Source organism: Chionomys nivalis, chromosome X, assembly GCF_950005125.1.
Source record: "Chionomys nivalis chromosome X, mChiNiv1.1, whole genome shotgun sequence".
Lineage (NCBI taxonomy): Eukaryota > Metazoa > Chordata > Mammalia > Rodentia > Cricetidae > Chionomys > Chionomys nivalis.
The window spans coordinates 90,603,215-90,622,834 of NC_080112.1; the positions used below are offsets into that span (position 1 = coordinate 90,603,215).

Below are 19,620 nucleotides of genomic sequence, written 5' to 3' on the forward strand. Positions count from 1 at the left end.
TCCTGCGACTTCCTTTTAGTCCTGTTCCTTTAGTAAAACAACCATAAAAACATGCTGCATGTCAATAATATATTCTTGAAGCCACCTCACATTTCTCGGGAACTCTCAACCCTTACTTTTATTTGTAACTAGTATTCCTAGGGAAATATCTGTATATTGGAGAAAAGATTGTGTAACTTCTCTATAAATCACTTAAAGGACTTGAGTCTCAGTTTCCTCATCGATTAGATAAGGTCAACACAATTGGTGCTATCTGTCTTACCCAGATGGCATGACAAATGACAAGTCCCTCCTGTGAGGGGATGATAAGGAGGAGATAGAGAAGACAGTGAAAACAAAACATGGACATATGGCAAGCAATCTGTTATGTGACTTTTCCTAGGGAGTCATGAATAAACATCTGTGATAGACTGAAGAAACATTAATCCTACAGGAGCCTAGATCAGCTAGTCAGTGAGATTATTGGGCTGATTTACAGGAACACGAGTGAAAAGTTAGTTACAGGAGCATGGATCAGTCAGAAGGCATCATTCAGCCTGGGTGAAGTCTCATAAAAGTCACAGTCTCTCAGCTCCTTGAAAGACTGGCAGGTAGCTCTACCAATGATTCTTCTCACGACTAGCAATCATTTGCTGCTTACAGAGGCTTGGTGATGGGCCTTATGAATATTGCCTATTTCACTGCTTTTAGAGCATTGTAAATTTCTAAAACTTCCTGAGTCTCAAGAGCCTCCTTCCTCCCTCCTCCCTCTTCCTTCCTTCCTCTAGAAGGGAGGTTGTTGCAATTAGAAAGAAATAGCTGTACAACACAGTATTTGTAGATAGAAGAAAGAAGAGCAACACAAAAGGAATCTCATAGCAAGATTTGGACTCTTAGCAGTACTGAAAGTCAGAATCAGCCGAGACTAGATAAAGTAAGGTTCACAAATGAATGTAAACTCTGGAAGCAACAAAAACATGTGTTGAATTTGAGTAAAAGGAATAGAAAAAAGAAATGAGAGGGCAAATGGGAGAGAGTAGAAAGAGCACTTGGGGATGAGCTAGAAATATAACTCCATGGTAGAGCACTTGCCTAGCATAGGTGAGTTCTTAGGTTCAATTCCTAGCAAGAACAACAAAAGTCATTTAAGGTCTTATAATGTGTGTCCTTCTTGGACTCTTCCAGTAGTTCTGAAGATTCTGCAGTTGTAAAGTTATAATTTTAAATCTATGCTCATACATGTGCCTACTAGTGTGCCTATAGCCAGGGTTTCCAGTTTGCCTGGTTAGATTGTTCTTTCTTATGTACGGATTGTTTCCGGCAATGGTCCGGAATTAAATGATACACTGCTTAAAATGTATAGGGCAGATCCTCATCAGTAGAAAAATGATAGCCATTGATAGTGGTTTGCTATTTACAGAGTAGTAAATTAGAGACAGTAACAGGAGGAGTAGGAAATGAAAATATCAAAAGCACTTAGAAGTGCTGAAGATGGTAAGTCCATAGAAAGGTGCCAGCATAAAGATTCCTGGGATCCCAGAGGTGGCATATGTACATGAGTTTCCTCCCAAATCCAGAGAAAGGAGACAAGGAACCTGAGATGGGGTGAGGAAGTGCCAAGGACAAGTTCCTCAGCTTTGGGGATTTAGATTTTTGACAGTTCCGTACACTAATTGTTCTGGAATAAGCTACCTGCTGTGGCCACTGAAGAAACCCTCCTACTTTCTTCCTACCAGCTGCCTGGTAAATTCAGTTTCCAAAGAAGGTCATAGAGAATAGTAAGTATTGAGTGGAGATGACTCTTAGTTGGTTACAAGTCTGAGCCTACTGCTTCTACATAATGGTAGCATGAGACAGAATTGTCAAGCAAATGCTCATCTGGTTGTAGGGAGAGCCTTCTTTCTACAATGAATTACCTATTTTTTTAAAATTTCAGATTAATGGAAGCCTTGCTCATTAAGTATTCTGGAGTCACCGTGGTAGTGGATTTGAAGACTGGCTCTTCCAGTTATTTATGTGATCTTAAGCATAGTATAAAATCTCTCTAAGCCTTGTTCTTTTTCCTTTTTCATATGTAAAGTAACTGTCCCTACATAACCACTATGAGGTATAAGTGGAGCTAAGAGCATGTGTAAGTTCTAGTTGCATGATTACTGTGTTTTTTTTCTGTTTTCACACATTGTTCTCTTGACTAGCACACCAAAGCCTACTCCCAGAATGTAAACAGACTCTGAACAAATGTGCTTCAAAATCAAATATTCATTGAGCAGAGTGATGCTGGAGCTTAGAGGAAGGGACATAGTATAGAAATGGACACCTAAACACCCACTTGCAATCAGTTTCCGTTTGCAAATCTGTCATTCTTTCTACTCCTAAGCAACATTTGGCAAAGTTTTCTAAAAACAAACAAGTTTTGAAATAACGCATATTTTCTAGACCTCCTGGTTCCTATCATCCCCAAGCCGCTATCAAAGTATAGCAGTCCTGTTAAATAGATAGCAGAATTTCAGACCGAGCATAGAAGGGTCACTCTAGGTCACACAGCGAAATCTCTGACAGCTAAAAGAAGTCTAGTGACTTACTCCAAGTTCCATAGAAAGTCAGTGGCTGGGTGGGGAGCTGAATCCAAACCTCCTAACTCTTGTACAGCTTTGCAAAGAAGGTAGTGTGCGAAAAAGGCTGAAAATTGTGCAATATCCTCCTAGTAGAACAGCACTGGCTGTACAATGGCATATTTTATTCAGGGAATTACAATTGCATTCCTTTTCCCTCTGCTGAGCTCTGTTTGGCACATTGTCGGTACTGAAATGGAGTAGCTGTAATTCATTGAGTACTCGCTCTCCCTTCTGTGGGCATGCAATGTGCACAGCCATTTTATTGCCTGGAGATTGCTCATGCTAACAATAATCAGCATATATGCCCAGTATACATCTAGAAAACAGTTGATATCTCCTAATGGACAAAGACAAAGGATATTGTTTCATCCTACTTCCTGTTGTTCCCAGAGCAAACGGGATTGAGAGGCTTTTAATATTGGCAGGTCTCAAGGTTGAGCAAGGTATCCCACCATAGGAAATGGGCTCCAAAAAGCCATTTGCTCAGCCTTGATACAAGGAGAGGGCCTTGGTCCTGCCTCAAGTTGGTATTACAAACCTTGTTGACTCCCCAAGGAAGGCCTCACTCCTCTGGGGAGCAAATGAGGGATAGGAAGGGGAGGTGGTAGAGAAGGCAAGGGAGAGGGTACTGGGGTTGGTATGTAAAATGAAAAGTAATTTTTAAAAATAAAACATAATGGCAGGTCTCTAAGTAATATGTCAGTGAATATCAACATGAAAACAGGAAATACAGAGAAAGAAATATAGAGGACTAATATTGGATAAAGGAAGCACAAGGAAAGGTGGCAAGAGGAAATAGGAGTTTAATGGGTGAGTCAGAACGTATTGCCTGCTTCACAGTTACTATCCTGTAGCACCTAGTACTATATGCATAGCTATATGATGATATTCCCAGAAATAGAATCATCACCTTGCTCTATCTGATGTAGGATTGCTGCGTACCTTTTGTTTGTTTTTACATCCCCAGAAGACACAAAATGTGTTTCTCCAAATCTCCTTGACCAGAAAACATGTTCTTGGACTTTTATATCACAAGTTCCTTTATACAAATAAATCAATAATAAAGCTACAATTCTATAGATAGTCTATTTATTCTGCTGTTTATGAATATTTTTTCAAAGAATCAAATTCTTGAGCAGTTCTCCTGGTCTACCATATTGCCATAAACAGGCAGTATGTAGCTGATGGTATGGAGAACTTAGTTTTCCACACTTCCAAATGAATTCTCTGCCATTCTGAACACCTTTCGCTCTGAAGATCCCTGATGTGTTGGTGGGAACTTGAGAACCACAAAAAAAAAAAAAGAAAAGAAAAGAAAAATGACTCAAGCCGTGTTCTTAATCATTTGGCAGCCTTGCATGGATATTAGTCTTTGCAAGGTCTGTTTCCTTCACCATGAAGATTTAGACCTCTGCACCTATTCACACAATCACACTTGAGTTTAAAAGGAAAGAAGTCTGCATTAGCATCTGCTAAGATTAATGCAACACTGAGGGATAATAACTAGCTGATAGTAGATATTAGTGTAAAAATACTTAATGTTACATGATAGTAATATAAGAACTGTTATATCCAAATACAAGATAAAACCAATAACATATTACATACTTAGTGAACATAAAGTCAAACAATGCCTATATTTGGTCATTAAAATGTAAAAATAATAATACATTCCAAGTTTGTTCAAAACCCTAAGCCATTTCTCCAGATATCACTTAAACAGTCCTATACAAATCAAGCTGTGGAGAATTTATGAAGAATAGATAATATTTTAAATGTCAATACATAATTGTTTAGCTCTGAATGAACTTATTAATAATAGACTTTGGTATAGTGCAATTTACAATCTCAGAAAATTCTATCTTCTTTGCAAATTGAAGTGAACATATATACTATATTATATACAAAAATAATATTTAAGTGATTCTAAGGAAATGGTCTCAAAGGACCCTAAGATGGTTGACAGTGCCCTACAGTATTTAACACAAACACTAGGATGCATGAAAAGATGACACCATAGGAAAATAATGTGGAAGATGATAACAATGGTGAATAGTGCCTCTGAACTTCATTCCATAGGAAAAAGAGTCCTTCTTGATCCTTTAGATGACACTCAGAAGCAACTCAAATATTTTCACCCAGAGGTTTTTAACTTCAATTATACATTTAAATGAATATATTCATAATTTTAATAAATATGTATAGACAGTAAAAATACAGATAGGAAAGTGTACCTTTTAAACAGAGGTAGTTCTGCGTTTCATTGGTTGAAAAATCAAGCTACATAAGAGCAAGATAAATGTTTCATCTGTCAATGTACGCTTATCACCAAGCACAAGATCGAATAATTGTATATGCTCAACCAATAGTTTTTCAGTAAACGAACTGAGCACTAACTAGATGTTGGGCAATAAGCAATTGATTTAAATTATTTCATTTTATTTTAATATTAACAATTCTATGAAATACCTTGTGTCATTACCCACATTATTCAGATTAGGAAAACTATATCTACTATTATAGAGATATTTAACCAACCTTATAAAATATATATGCCAAAGTCAGGTACTTAAATTCTTGTCATCTTAAATCCAAAGCCAATAAATATTCTAGTATTCTGCAGCTTTGTCCTTTCTTCTATTTGGAAATTCAGACACCTGCTTGAGTTCTTCTATATACTATAAACATTTCTGACACCTCATAACAGTGATCTTTAAATAAACAACTCACACACATGATATTTTTATGACCATTAATAAACTATGTCCATAAAGCTGTGATACAGTTTGTTCTATTAGCATTGACAATTTAACATGAGTTTTTCAAGCATGTACTATACAGGATTTCTATTATTTTAGGTATTTTTTTCATAGCACTATAAAAATGAAGTAGGTGTTACTATAATTCCTATTTTGCAGATCAGAAAATTAAGGTTTGAAAGAGTGAAGTGACTTACCTTAGCAAATTTTCAGCAGGAGACAGAAATAAAATCTGAATCTACACATGTCTTATCCAGGGCCCATGGCATGAGTCATTCACCAATTCACTTTGGTGCATGACGAACTAGCCAAACTAACGTAAAAGAACTTACTCCTGCCTTAGCAAGCACCATCAGGGCATGCACGATTTTTATATACATACATGCATATACATACACACATACATATACATACTTAGCAATGCGTCCTTTGATGCAGTTCTACTCAGCATCATTTGTGGAAATTGCAAAAGGTTATTAATCTGAAGTCCCTCACTGGTCTCCAGCCTCTCTGATACACAATGTTCCCCCAATCTGTTTGTCTAGACTAGAGGCTCACATAGTGGCATGCTTAGGTGCACCGTCTATGACTTTGATCTCTGTCACCTGTCGTAGTAACATCAGAACTGCTGGGACAGTAGTGCGGCTATATTGACACAGGAAGGGCACTGCTTTTAAAAACTTACCCTTTATTTTATTGTTTTTCTAACTACTCGCCACAGTGTACATTTAATGCTGAGAGATTAAAAAACACACATAAGCAAAGTGGATAAAAAGTAAAATATCATCATCCAACTACCTAGGGAGAACCTTTGACGACAGTTTAACAGTTCAGTGCACATCCTTTCAGACATGTTGTAAGTGTACAGGCTTTTATTTCCTTTCCATTAAGGCTCAAACTGTTCAAAGTAATTTGTAAACTGCCTTTCCTGTGAAAATGCAGAGCAAATATTTTACAACTACACTTAATACGTTCTTATACCATTTTTCATACCACATCATAAAATGTAGTTGACTTATAATTGAACATTTAAATAGTATCAATTCTTTAACTATTCAAATAACTGAAAGGAACATAAATGTTATCACTAGGAGAGAAATTAAATAAATATGGTATTATTACTCTATAGGATACCATGCCGCAGTTATACAGCTTGATGGAGAATGCTAGGTGATTGATCACATGAATTCAGAACCAAGATACATTATTAAGTAAAATGAGGAAACTACAAAACTACATGGAAGGACACTTACTCTGCTATGTTAGTTCTAGATTTACTCATAATAGTCAGTGTTTGGAAACAACCTAGATGCCCCTTAATCGAGGAATGGCTAAAGAAAATGTGGTACATTTACAAAATGGAATATAACTCAGCTGTTAAAAACAATGACATCATGAAATTTATAGACAAATGGATGGAACTAGAAAAAAACATCCTGAGTGAGGTAAGCCAGACTCAGAAAGACAAACATGGTATTTACTCACTCATAAGTGGGTATTATATATAAAATAAAGGGTAACCGTGCTACAAGCTAAATAACAAGGAGGGCTCAAGTGGGAGATACATGGTTCCCACTGTGAAGGCGAATAGAATGGGCATTGCTAGTGGATGGGGGGAGGATAGGAATGGAAACAGAAAGGATAAAGTGGGGGAAGGATGGACGGAGAGAGTACTCAGAGAGACAACTGAAATCTAGGGACATCTCTGAGATGAGCTAGAAACCTAGAACAATGGAAACACCTAGGGATCTAGGATGGTGATCCTTGCTAAGACTCCTAGTAATAGGGGCTCTGGAAACTAAGCCAGCTATCTCCTGTAACCAGGAGAGACTTCCAGGGGAGTGACTGGGACACCAACCCAGCCACAAACCCTTCGGCTTACTATTTTGCCCTGCCTAGAAGATGTACTGCTGTAAAGATGGTACCGAAATTGTGGGAGTGACCCACTAATGACTGCCCTCCTGGAGACTCATATACTGAGAGGTAACTCACCTGAGGGCCAGGACCCAGAGACAGGATACTTCAGAGATCTAGGATAGAAACAAACACAAAAGGCAAATAGGTAATAAAAGTTTTCCAATGGTATTCTGATATTTTCATAAATTTGTGCCTAACCCAACTGTAATCAGAGAGGCTTCACCCAGCAACTGAAGGTAACAGATCAGTGGAAGCAGAGACCCACAGTAAAACTTTAGGCAGAGCTCAGGGAACCCTGTGGAATAGGGGGAGGAAGGATTGTAGGAGCCAGTTGGGTCAAGGTTACCACAAGAACACCCACAGAACCAACTAACCCATGCTCATAGGGGCTCACAGAGACTGGACCAATAACCAGGGAGTCTGTATGGGGCTGACCTAAGTTCTCTGCATATATATGTTGCAAGTGTACAACTTGGTGTTCTTGTAGGACTCCTAACAGTGGATTCTGTCACCTGTTTTTGGTACCCCATTCTTCATACTGGATTGTCTTGTTCAGCCTTAATACATGGGGAGGTGCCTAGTTTCACTACCACTTGATATAGAATGGCTCACTGATATCACTGGGAGGCCTGGCTGTATCTGAAGAGAAACAGGAGGAGGAATGGATGATAAGGGATACTGGGAGGAGAGGAAGGAAGGGAAACTTTGGTTGGGATGGTAAAAACAAATTTTATATATATATATATATATATATATATATATATATATGAAAAAAGAAATAAAGTACTCTGGCATATTATATACAAATAATTATGTATACAAAGATTTCTCTGGAAGTATATATACAAAATACCAAATAATAAGCAATTGTTTTACCTAGGGAGATAGATATAAGACAAATGATAGGGGTAAGTTTTTTTTTATTTTATATCCATTGAAATCATAAAGAATTTTACCTGGTGCAATATATACACATATAAACACCATGGGGATTGAAAAGAATTTTTTATTAATATTTTTCATATTGATGCTAGGTGAGTTTTCAACATGTTGAAGAAGGAAAATCAGGCTGAAATTACCATGAAACTTAATGCCAGCAATAGTGACAGATAACACTGTGTCAAGAAAACTAAGTCAGTCACACGGGGAGATCTGAAAGGCAAGCTTGCTACCCTAGTGCAGAGTCACTGAAGGCTGTGTCTTCAGAGATGAGCTATTGCAGACTACAGAGCTGAAGATGAAAAAAACGGGGTTTCAATTCTTTTTTTTTAACACAGTGGTTTCTCAGCTGTGCTTTCTAACATACTTAAAGGTTGGCAAAAGGACATCAAGGCTGAGAATTTGGCTGTCATTTTACTCAAAGGAGATACACTTTGAAAATGAAATCATGGTAAATATATGTAAAATCCTCATAATCATTCATCATGATATAGTTCACTGGTATCCACACAAAAGATTCACTTTTAACTTGATGTATATGTCATAGCTCTAGAGTTAAAAGACATTTGATAACTAGTGTTCTTAACACAGTACTTCCTGACTTTCCTAGGACAGGGCAGATGGGAAACAATAATGTTTTTATGACACACTGCAGTCAAGTTGTAAGTTTACTCATGGCCAGAAGCAAAGACTATTCATGGACTCTAGCTGCCCCAGTAGCTACCAGACCACCTAGAAAGATCAATAGCTCGGGAAATCCATAACTAGCTCAGAGCACATCAGTATACCACAGTTTCTCAGCTGGAATGCCTAGTTCAAAGAAATAAAGGAACCAACTCCCTAAAGTAACAGTTAAAATAAAAATGCCAGCATGAGTAACCTATCATGAATGACTTGTGGTTGGCAAGAGCAGGCTGAAAAAGGAGAAAGGCACAAAGAGCCTTAGGAACTCGCTGATGGAAAGACAGCTAGCATTCCCTTATACAACTCAAGAAGAAGACAGGCACATGGGCATTGGCTACTATGTTTTACAGTAGGTTGTTTAATCCAGCATGTTAGTTTGAGTAAAACCTAATTCAAAATCTTCCTCTAACTTTGCCCTCCTGCATTTGAGTCAAGACACAAGTGTTTCTGGGTTTGAGCACAAAGTTGGGTTCCCTGAAGAATCTCATTTCTCCTTTAAAGATGATAGCTGTCTGTTTATGATTACTTGGTTCATTCGAGTCAGGAGAGGGTGTAGTCAAAAAGTACTAAGCAATTTACATTGGATAACTTGTTGGTGCGTTCTTTCCTGAGGAAGACTCTTTCTACCACTCTTAGAATTCCTTAGTTTCCTGTAGTATTTTGTATAGGTTTGAGGAAACCTGAGCTAAACATATATGCATGGAACAACACATATTGAAAAAAAAAAGAGGCTGTGAATTTGAAAAGGGGCAAGAAGGGGTATATGGGAGAGTTTTGAGGAAGGGAAAAATGAAAGAGGAAATGATGTGACTGTAGTCTCAATAAATAAATATGATTAGTTTTTAAAAATATCATTAAATATCAGACTACACATTCTTCTTCCCAAAAGTTTCCTAGGAAATAAGAAATTTAGATACAGACCCTGAAGAAAACTTTCTATAAATAGTAAGACAAGGAAAATAGAAGGACTGGTTAATAACATTGAAAAGTCAGAGGAAGACTGAGCCCCTAAGACTTTAAGGCTCTATTATCATTCTTCAGTCTCATTCCTTCTTGCTCCCCCTCTCTCTGTTTTCTCTCCTCCTTCTCCCTCCACCTCTGAGTTTCTTTTTTTCGTTATTTTCTTCTTTTTTCCCCACTGTGGGACAATTCTGCATTCTGTCAATTATGTTTTAAATAAAAATCGACTGACCAGTAGCCAGGCAGGAAGTATAGGTGGGACAACTAGACAGGAAGTAGAGGCGGGGCAATGAGAACAGGAGAATTCTGGGAAGGAGGAAGACAATTCCTTCCAAGTCCTTCCCAGACACAGAAGAAGCAGGATGTGACCTGCCCTGCTGAAAAAGGTACTGAACTATGTGGCTAACATAGATAAGAGTAATGGGTTAATATAAGTTATAAGAGCTAATAAGAAGCCTGAGCTAATAGGCCAATTAGTTTATAACTAATGCAGACTCTCTGTGTGATTTCTTTGGGACCTAAACAGCTGTGTGAACTGGGCAGGACAGAAACCCCAACAATCAGGCCCTCATGTTACATCTCCCTCTCTTATCTTTATGGATATTTACTGTATGTTAGAACTTTTCCATGCTATATTTCCTTTGATCTAGTAGATCAAATAAGGTATAGAAAGCAACACTGTCAGTATCTAATGCATAAAAGACATGCAATACCTATGAGGCAAACCAAACATAAATATTCTGAGGTTATAATTAATGCTCAATATTCAGGTCAATTGCTGCCCAGACAGGAGAAATGATTTCTAAGTGATGAATTCAGGAATTAATGGTAAATCTGGGACATTGGCATTTTAATCCCATATAATTACACTGCTATCATGTCATTAGAACCATCAAGCTAACCAATCAATGAATAAGTATGACCATGTGTGTCAGCATCTATTCCTTTTAAAACATTTTTTAAATACAGGCTTGACTAGGTCTCAGACTGTCTGTACTCAAAATACCACTTGTCTAAATTAGTTCTCAATAAATAGCATATATGAAAAGATCTACAGTTAGAGCTGGCACTGTCCTGATAAGTGTGTCCCAAAACATCCAATACACTTTTCTGTGCTATACTTCTATTAATTCAATTCATAAAGCCTCGTGAGAAATCCAGCATAAATTAACATACATATTGTGTCATAAAAATTTTGATAGATATTCTCTGAGAAAGAGATCTAGAAAACAGCAACTATATTATGGTCAGAAAACTATACTATAGTTTTACTAGGGATTTAAGGAAGAAAACAGAAGTAGGTAAAATGAATAAAATTACCTTCTATTCCAGTACATGGTAGCAGATTAGACAAACTTTAGTGGAAGGCAGAGAAAAACATTTGTCCTTGATATATGAAGAGATAAACAGGACACAGTTTTTCCATGTTCACTGTTCCCCATCCTTTGAAACTAAGAATATCTTAAGGAGAGAAAAAGCCATGAAAGAGAAATAAAAACAAAAATGGATTTGCATAAGGGATAAACTCAGAAAAGGAAAATAAACAGGGAAATCCTGTTTTGAACTGTGACTGAGAATAACCACTTCCTGAGTTTCTAAGAAGCAGAAGTGTGTGTGTGCGTGCGCATGCGCACGCACGTGCACATGTGTATCTGTGTGTCTGTGTTTAATATCTCAGTGACTTTAAAGAAGTGATCAAATTATGGTATGTTAACCACATAAAAAGGACTTGATTCTCCATAGTTCCTGGAATACTGTGGGGATTTTAGAGCAGACACAAAGCTTAAACACACATACACACACAAACACACACACCATAATAATTAATATTATAAAGAGAAAATGGACTAATGAGAAGAACTGAGAAATTATAAGAAAAGCAAAATAGTATGTGAATTGATTGAATTCAGATCCTTCAATATGACTGAAGTTTGGGGACACATGTGGAATGATGAGAGATGAGACTGGATAAAGAGCAAGTAAGGGCCAGATGTAATAAAAGGAGATTTCATGTACTGTAAGGTAGGCCTTGGCCCCTGCTGCTCATGAAATCTTAGTCTGTGCTCCTCATGAAATCTTAACTTTACTGAAAGCCCTTTGCATCCTTTCTCCAGGCTGCAATGTTGTAGAGGAAAATGAAGGAGATAGGGAGTCAGCACTAATCTCAGTTATCAATGAATATATTTCAACAATATTTTTATTACTATATTTCAACAACATGACTGTACTCACTCATAATTGGTTTCTAGCCATAAATAAACTCATTGAGCCTGTAATTCGTGATCCTAGAGAAGCTAAATAAGAAGGTGAACCCAAAGAAAAACATATAGTCATCCTCCTGGATATTAACCTTCATCAGGCGATGAAAGCAGACAGAGACAGAGACCCACATTGGAGCACCAGACTAAAATCTCAAGGTCCAAATCAGGAGCAGAAGGAGAGAGAGCACGAGCAAGGAACTCAGGACCACGAGGGGTGCACCCACATACTGAGACAATGGTAATGATCTATCGGGAACTCACCAAGGCCAGCTGGACTGGGTCTGAAAAAGCATGGGATAAAACCGGACTCGCTGAACATAGTGGACAATAAGGACTGCTGAGAAGTCAAGAACAATGGCACTGGGTTTTGATCCTACTGCACGTACTGGCTTTGTGGGAGCCTAGGCAGTTTGAATGCTCACCTTACTAGACCTGGAAGGAGGTGGGAGGTCCTTGGACTTCCCACAGGGCAGGGAACCCTGACTGCTCTTCGGGCTAATGAGGGAGGGGGACTTGATTGGGGGAGGGAGAGAGAAATGGGAGGCAATGGCGGGGAGGAGGCAGAAATCTTTAATAAATAAATAAATAAATAAAATTTGGAATTGAAATATTGGGGAAGGAAACTTCACGCAGTATACATTCTATCCAAATTACACAGTGATTCCAAAAGAAAAAAAATATATACTAATTTAATGAGCTGTTCTCAGGTGTATGATGAACCTGGCATAATAGATAATGAAAATACAAATGGGAAATATCCATTATGATCATTTTCTCTGGAATCCCTCCCATCAGCTATGTATGAAAATAATTGGCCACAATACATAGAAACTATCAGCACAAAAGATTTCTATGAGGTTTGTACTTGGATAATGACACAGAGAACAGATAAGATGTCCCTTGTGTGGGATCCTGTCCGGTCTCATGTATAGGGTTGTCTGTGGCCTCTGATTCGTGCAAATAGGCAGTTGACAGCAAGGGAAGTGAGAGAAATAACTGGAATGGGCCTTTGCAGAATGAGACTTACTGAAGCCACTTGAGAGCATGGACTGAAGAGGGAAGAGTGGCGTGTATACACTTCAAGGAGGAATGAAGAAAGGCAGCTTGTGACTACAACCAAAAGCAGTAGTGCTCTGGAGGCCTGAGAGAAGGAAGATGTTAAAAGGATGGGCAAGGCAACAAGATCAATTAAGAACAAAAGACTATGAAAAGGGAGATGAAAGAACATGTCAGCACTTCTCTGGAGATGTTTACTCTGAAGTCTATGTAAGGAACAAATAAACTTTGATACACTTAGAAGAAAGAAAGCTATCTTTGTGGAATAAGTGGCTCTTATGATGCATCCAAATGGCCTCTAATCGAGAGGCTGTTGGCTACACTACACTATGATTCAACATTCTAAGTCTTAGGAGGCAGAAGTGTTATAAAAGTTGAATTTACAAGAAAATTTCTTTGCAGCAATATCTGATTATGTTAGAGAAACAATGGCCTTTTTGGTCAGAGCTTCATCTTCCTTATCCTTAGCTGGCTCAGTATGGTGGGACTATTAAAATATTCAATAAACTGAAGCATTTGCAAAGCGAAGATCAGGGATTCAGGTTGCTAATTGCTAATGAAATAAATGACTTCCTAAACAGGTTAAGGTTGGAAGTGTAAAATTCCTTATAGGTTTATCTGTTTGAAAACTTGGTCCTCAGCTGAGGGCAATGTTTTAGGATATTGTAGGACCACCTAGTACATAGGATCTTAATGGAGGGAGTGAGATATAGGGAGCAGGTCTTGTGATTTATAGCCCAACCTGGTTCTAGCCCAAATTCACTGCTTTCTGACTTGCCATGATTTACACAAGCAGCTTTTTGTTCATCCTTCCACAGCTGCAAACAGCCATGAGTACTGCCGTGCCTTCCCCACCGTATTAGAGAGTTTCTCTCTTGCTTTTTTTTGATGTGTGTACTTATTTTATCACACTAATAAGAAAAGCAACTCTTTGAGTTGCCTTTTTAAAAAACTGAAATTTTTAAATGAACATGCTGCTTTCTCCAGTGCTTAGCCAGATGAGTACAGATCCTGCACTAACTAAAACATTCTCCCCAGTGTCCCCAGAATCAAGCCTGGATTCCATACCCAGTGTTCTGGCCTAGTCGGGCCAACCCTGTCTACACCACATTCAACCTCCAGTCTTCCCACAGTAACTGCCCTGTCTGCTCCAGACCCAGACCCACAGGCCCATCCCAAGGCATATCTAACGTCTCCACCCAGGCAGATCCTGCACATCCTTCTCTAGGGTCTAGCTGAGTGACTCCACTTGGTCCTTTCATCCACACACAATTCTCATCCCCCACATCTATCCCCAAACTCCAGGCAAGGACCAGGATACATATCCTGCAAATCAACCCATTCCCCTCTCTCCATCTGAGACATACACAATCTAACCCACACATTCTTTCTCCCCAACTTGCATATCAGACACAGAAATAACAAAAGTAGTCTACATGCCCAGAGCTCGTCACAAAAATACAAACAGGAGAAATCAAGATAATATCTCCAACCTGAAAACCTACCAGTTGATTTTCCATTAGAATTACCTAGAAGAATTCCAGAACACAGAATTTAAAAGAGCAATTATAAAGTACATCAAAGAATTAAAATAAATTAAGAAGATGTGAAGAAACAGTTCAATGAACTTAAGGAGAAAGAACTTAAAGAGAGTTAAAGACCTGCGTGAGCATTGCCCAATAAAACACAAACATAAGGCTTATGGAAATGACAACAACAATTAAAAAGTCTAAAATTAACTTCAATAAAGAGAAACATTTAAAATGATTTAAACTGAAGTGAAAAGAGAATCAAAGCCCAATAACCCAATTAGAAAACTCAAAGGAAATCATTGTAAGTAGAATGAATCAAGCAGAAGATAGACATCAGGATTTGAAGTAGAGGATCAAAACCAAATAAGCAAAGAATATGAAATAAAATTTAAAACATAGGAAAAGAACATATAGAAAATGTGAGAGATCATGAAAAGTCCAAACCTTCAAGTTATAGGCATAGATAAGAGAGAAAAATCTCACATCAATGATGTAGACCATGTCTCCAACAAGATCATAGAAGGAAAAGTCCCCAAACTTAGGAAGGACATATTCATACAGATACAAGAAGCATATGGAACACCAAGTAAACAAGATCAGAATAGGAAATACCTGTGGCATATTATTGGTAAAGCACTAAGTACACAGAACAACAACAACAAAATGCGTATTGTAACCGTGAGAGAAAAATCACAAGTCGTATATAAAGGTAAACTCAAGGATAAGAACTGATTTCCCATTGGAAACTTGGAAAGCAAGAAGAGCCTAGGGCAATGCATTCCAAATTCTGAAAGACTATGATGGTCAACCTAGACTAAATATACCCAGTAAAACCATCTGCCACAGTTTTAGAAGGTTAAAAAAACTTGTCAAAATATAAACATTCTACAAATTTATATGCAGTATCCAAATTCTACATAAAATATGTGAATCAATACTTTTATCTAAAGAGAGCAATGAGTAGAGCAAATACCTGCAGAAAAGGAAAGAAAAAGAAGCCATAATGCTTAAAACACAAAGGACTACCAAGAACACAAACAGTATCAAAACTAAACAATGCAATGACTGAACTCAATATACACCTTTCATTAACGATAACTTTAAATAATGATTGCCTCAATTCTCAAATCAAAAGACACAGGCTAGGCTGAACTGTTGATTACTTTCCTCTTTCAGATGCTTTTATGGCATCTTGTAGCATCATGAAAGCTAGTCCTCAGGGAGGAATCTTTCAGGTCAGAACCAGTCTGGAGGACCTCTAGATCCTGTGTCTGAAAGTGCATGGTGTCTTCAACAGTAGGGAATGGACCTGCTGTATATATAGAAGCAGAGGTTTAGAAAGAAATAGCAGTGATTTATAATATTTTGTGAGACTTTTGGACGAACAACTCAAATGAGGACTTCTCACACTTGATGTGAAGGCTTTTATGGCAGATGGTCTATTGCTCTTGGAGGGAGCATTAGCAACCAAGATGGAAATTTTTCATTTAAACTCTATCTATCTATCTATCTATCTATCTATCTATCTATCTATCTATCTATCTGTCTGTCTGTCTGTCTGTCTGTCTGTCTGTCTGTCTGTCTGTCTATCATCTATCTATCTATCTATCTATCTCTATATATTTACAAAATGACTTATAGCAATGACCGTCATGGCATGATAAACAAACCTAAGCATGTAGTTATGGTATGAACACCATGAAGGCACCCAAAAGCTCTCTAATTAGATTCAAGACCTGATCAACAAGAGGAAAGTCATGCTTAGTACTGGAAACTGAGGCAGTTCCCCTGAGCTAGTGAAGTCATGGATCTTGGAGAGGAACCTACAACAACCAATTTTCTATTAGACCAGCACAATCCTTAACTACACTCTAAATAAACATATGTCCTTATTCCTATCACAGGTAAGTATAGTCCTCATCCCTCATCATGGAACCTTATCTTTACAACATATGGAGAGCATCACTGAAAACAATAACCAATCAAAACACAGAGTTGTGGAGTCCAGTCCCAACTAATATATCTACAATGTAACTACTGTACCAAAGGCTCAAGGATCATTACAAAAAGCAGATAGAAAAACTCTAAGAGCCAGAGGAACTGCAAATTTGCTGTGACAGTGTATATCTTAGAAATATCAGAAGCTGCTCCAAGGAGTCTCACCAACATGACTGCCTAAACATGATTTGAACAAGAATGACAGCAACAGACATCCTAAATGCTGACAGAGGAATGCTCATAAAGCCTTAACCATAAACAAAGTAACTACAAACAACTAAGAAATGCTGAGAACAAGATAAATAGTCTTCCCCAAAGAAGAATATAGCACACCAACTGATGATCTATTACCAGATAGTCATCCCAAAAGCATATATCCAAGTAACATCATATAGACTGAGCAGGATGTACTTATATATAAGATTTTATGTATATAAAATCTTATATGCACCACATGGTGGTGGTTCATACCTTTAATTCCAGCACTCAGGAGGCAGAGGCAAGTGTATCTCTGTGAGTTCGAGACCAGACTGGTCTACAAGAGCTAGTAGTTCCAGGACAGGCTTCTAATCTACAAAGAAACCCCATCTCAAAAAATTGGAACTTGGAAGCAGACAAGATCGCTGGGCAAAAGTTGGGAGCATGGGGGAGGTGTGGTGTTGGGGGAAAGAGAGAGGGGGAGAGAGAAGGGAGAAGGGGAGAATTGGGGAGAGCTTGGGAGAGTCGGATGGTTGAGATGGAGGAAGGGCGAATATGGGAGTAGGGAAGAAGATATCTTAATTAAGGGAGCCATTTTAGGGTTGGCAAGAGTCTTGGCTCTAGAGGGGTTCCCAGGTGTCCACAGGGATGTCCCCAACTAGGTCCTTGGACAGAAGAGGAGAGGGTGTCTAAACTGGCCTTGTCCCATAGTCATACTGATGAATATCTTGAATATCACCATAGAAACTTCATCCTGTGATGGATGGAGATAGAGACAGAGACTCACATCGGAGTACTGAACTGAGCTCCCAAGGTCCAGTTGAAGAGCATAAGGAGGGAGAAGATGAGCAAGGAAGTAAGGACCACGAAGGGTTGGTCCACCCACTGAGACAGTGTACCTGAGCTAATGGGAGCTCACCAAGGTCAGCTGGACTGGGACTGAACAAGCATGGGATCAAACCGGACTCTCTGAATGTGGTTGACAATGGGGCCTGGCTGAGAAGCCAATGATAATGGCACTGGGATTTGTTTCTATTGCGTTTACTGGCTTTTTGGGGATCCTAGTCTGGTTGGATGCACACCTTCCTAGGCCTGCATGGAGGGGGGAGGGTCTTGGACTTCCCACAGGGCAGGGTACCCTGCCCTCTCTTAGGACTGGAGGGGGAGGGGGAAAGGGGAGTGGGCAGACAAAAGGGAAATGGGAGGAGGGGAGGAAGTAGAAATTTCGAATGGTATTATTGATAAAGCAATAAAAATTAAAAAAAAACAAAAACAAAAGAATAAAAACAAGCAAACAAATAAAATCTTATATGTAACAATTAAATATTTGAGAGAGAACAAGGAAGGGTGTCTGAGGGTTTGGAGGGAAGGAAGAAAAAGGGAAAATTGTGTAACCATATTATAATCTCAAAAAATTAAAGAGAAAAAGAACACACTACATGTTATTGAAAAATTCAGACTAATTCAAAACCTTGGCATTCATAGCTGTCAATATATTTAAATACATGACAGATAAAGAAAGATATTGGCAAATAAATAATTGAATTATTGTGTATTCCTAAGAAAAGTTGAAAATATCTAATACACTGCCATCATCTCTGATATCTCTGCTTGTATTGTGTCTTCCAAGGCTCCTTAAGCTACAGCACTTGATCATTTTAGTTTAGGATTCAATTAGATGGGGATTTATTAGATAGGTGTATCATTCATAAGTGCATATAATACATATATTTTATATAAATATATAAATATAATGTATATTTCATATACACTTATGAGTGATATATATGGGGAAGAGAATCAATATTATTTATCAGCTTCTCAAAGTGGTCATAAATCATTCAAAGGTGAAGAAATCCTTTCAAAAATGTTATATTTACAATGAACAGTTTGTTCAAATAAATATTGTTTTATTTAAAACACAGCAACTGAGCATTAATACCTGCTATTTGCCCAGTTAGTTCTGCCAATCAGTTCTTGACACTAGGCAATCAAGAACCATGTACTTAAATCTTAGGGACAGGAAAACTTTTAGGTTGTTCAAGATAGCTAGGCAGGAGAGGAATAGGTGGGGCTGCCAGGCAGAAAAAATAAATAGGAAAGAAGAAGGGGAGGAGCAAGAAAAGGAGAAGAGGATGACACCATGTGTCAGCTACCCAGCAACATAGTCAGCCATAGAGTAAGAAGGAAAGAAAGAGATACAGAATAAAGAAAGCTAAAATCCCGGAGGCAAAAGGTAGATGGGATAATTTAAGAAAGGCTGGCTAGAAATAAGCAAAGTTAAGGCTGGGTATTCAAGTAAGAATAAATCTGTATAATTATTTGGGAGCTGGGTGGTGGGCTCCCAAAAAGCACATAATAAGAAGAACAACTCTATCTTTTAAACAGTGAAGGTGTCACAACAGTAATTTCCTCAGAAAATACTATAAACTGGAAACTTTTATGATTTTACTTAGATTTCTTGCAGTGACAGAGAAGGAACTGATTTTGATCCAGAACCATTCCTTTTAATTTGCCCCAAAGTAGGCATGATTCTTACAGAGGGCCTAATGTTTAGATGATGGCTTGGGAAATCATTCTTAGATTCAGGCATCAACAAATAGCTTCCAGGAGATAAAGATAGCAGGTAATTATATCTTTGCAATAGCTCACTAAAAAATTATGAAACCTTTAAAAATACAAATGGATAATGGATATTGCCTTCAGGGGAGTTGGCAGCTAA

General features: G+C 38.1%; 1 protein-coding gene across 1 annotated transcript in view; it reads right to left on the reverse strand.

Annotated features, from left to right (window-relative positions):
* The window catches only part of Rtl4 (retrotransposon Gag like 4), a 294,576-nt gene that overhangs the window by 142,856 nt on the left and 132,100 nt on the right, over nt 1-19,620 (reverse strand). The window contains exon 2 of the mRNA XM_057759953.1: nt 7,346-7,383. The gene's annotated coding sequence lies outside the window, so the exon portion shown is untranslated. The remainder of the gene's footprint in view (nt 1-7,345; nt 7,384-19,620) is intronic.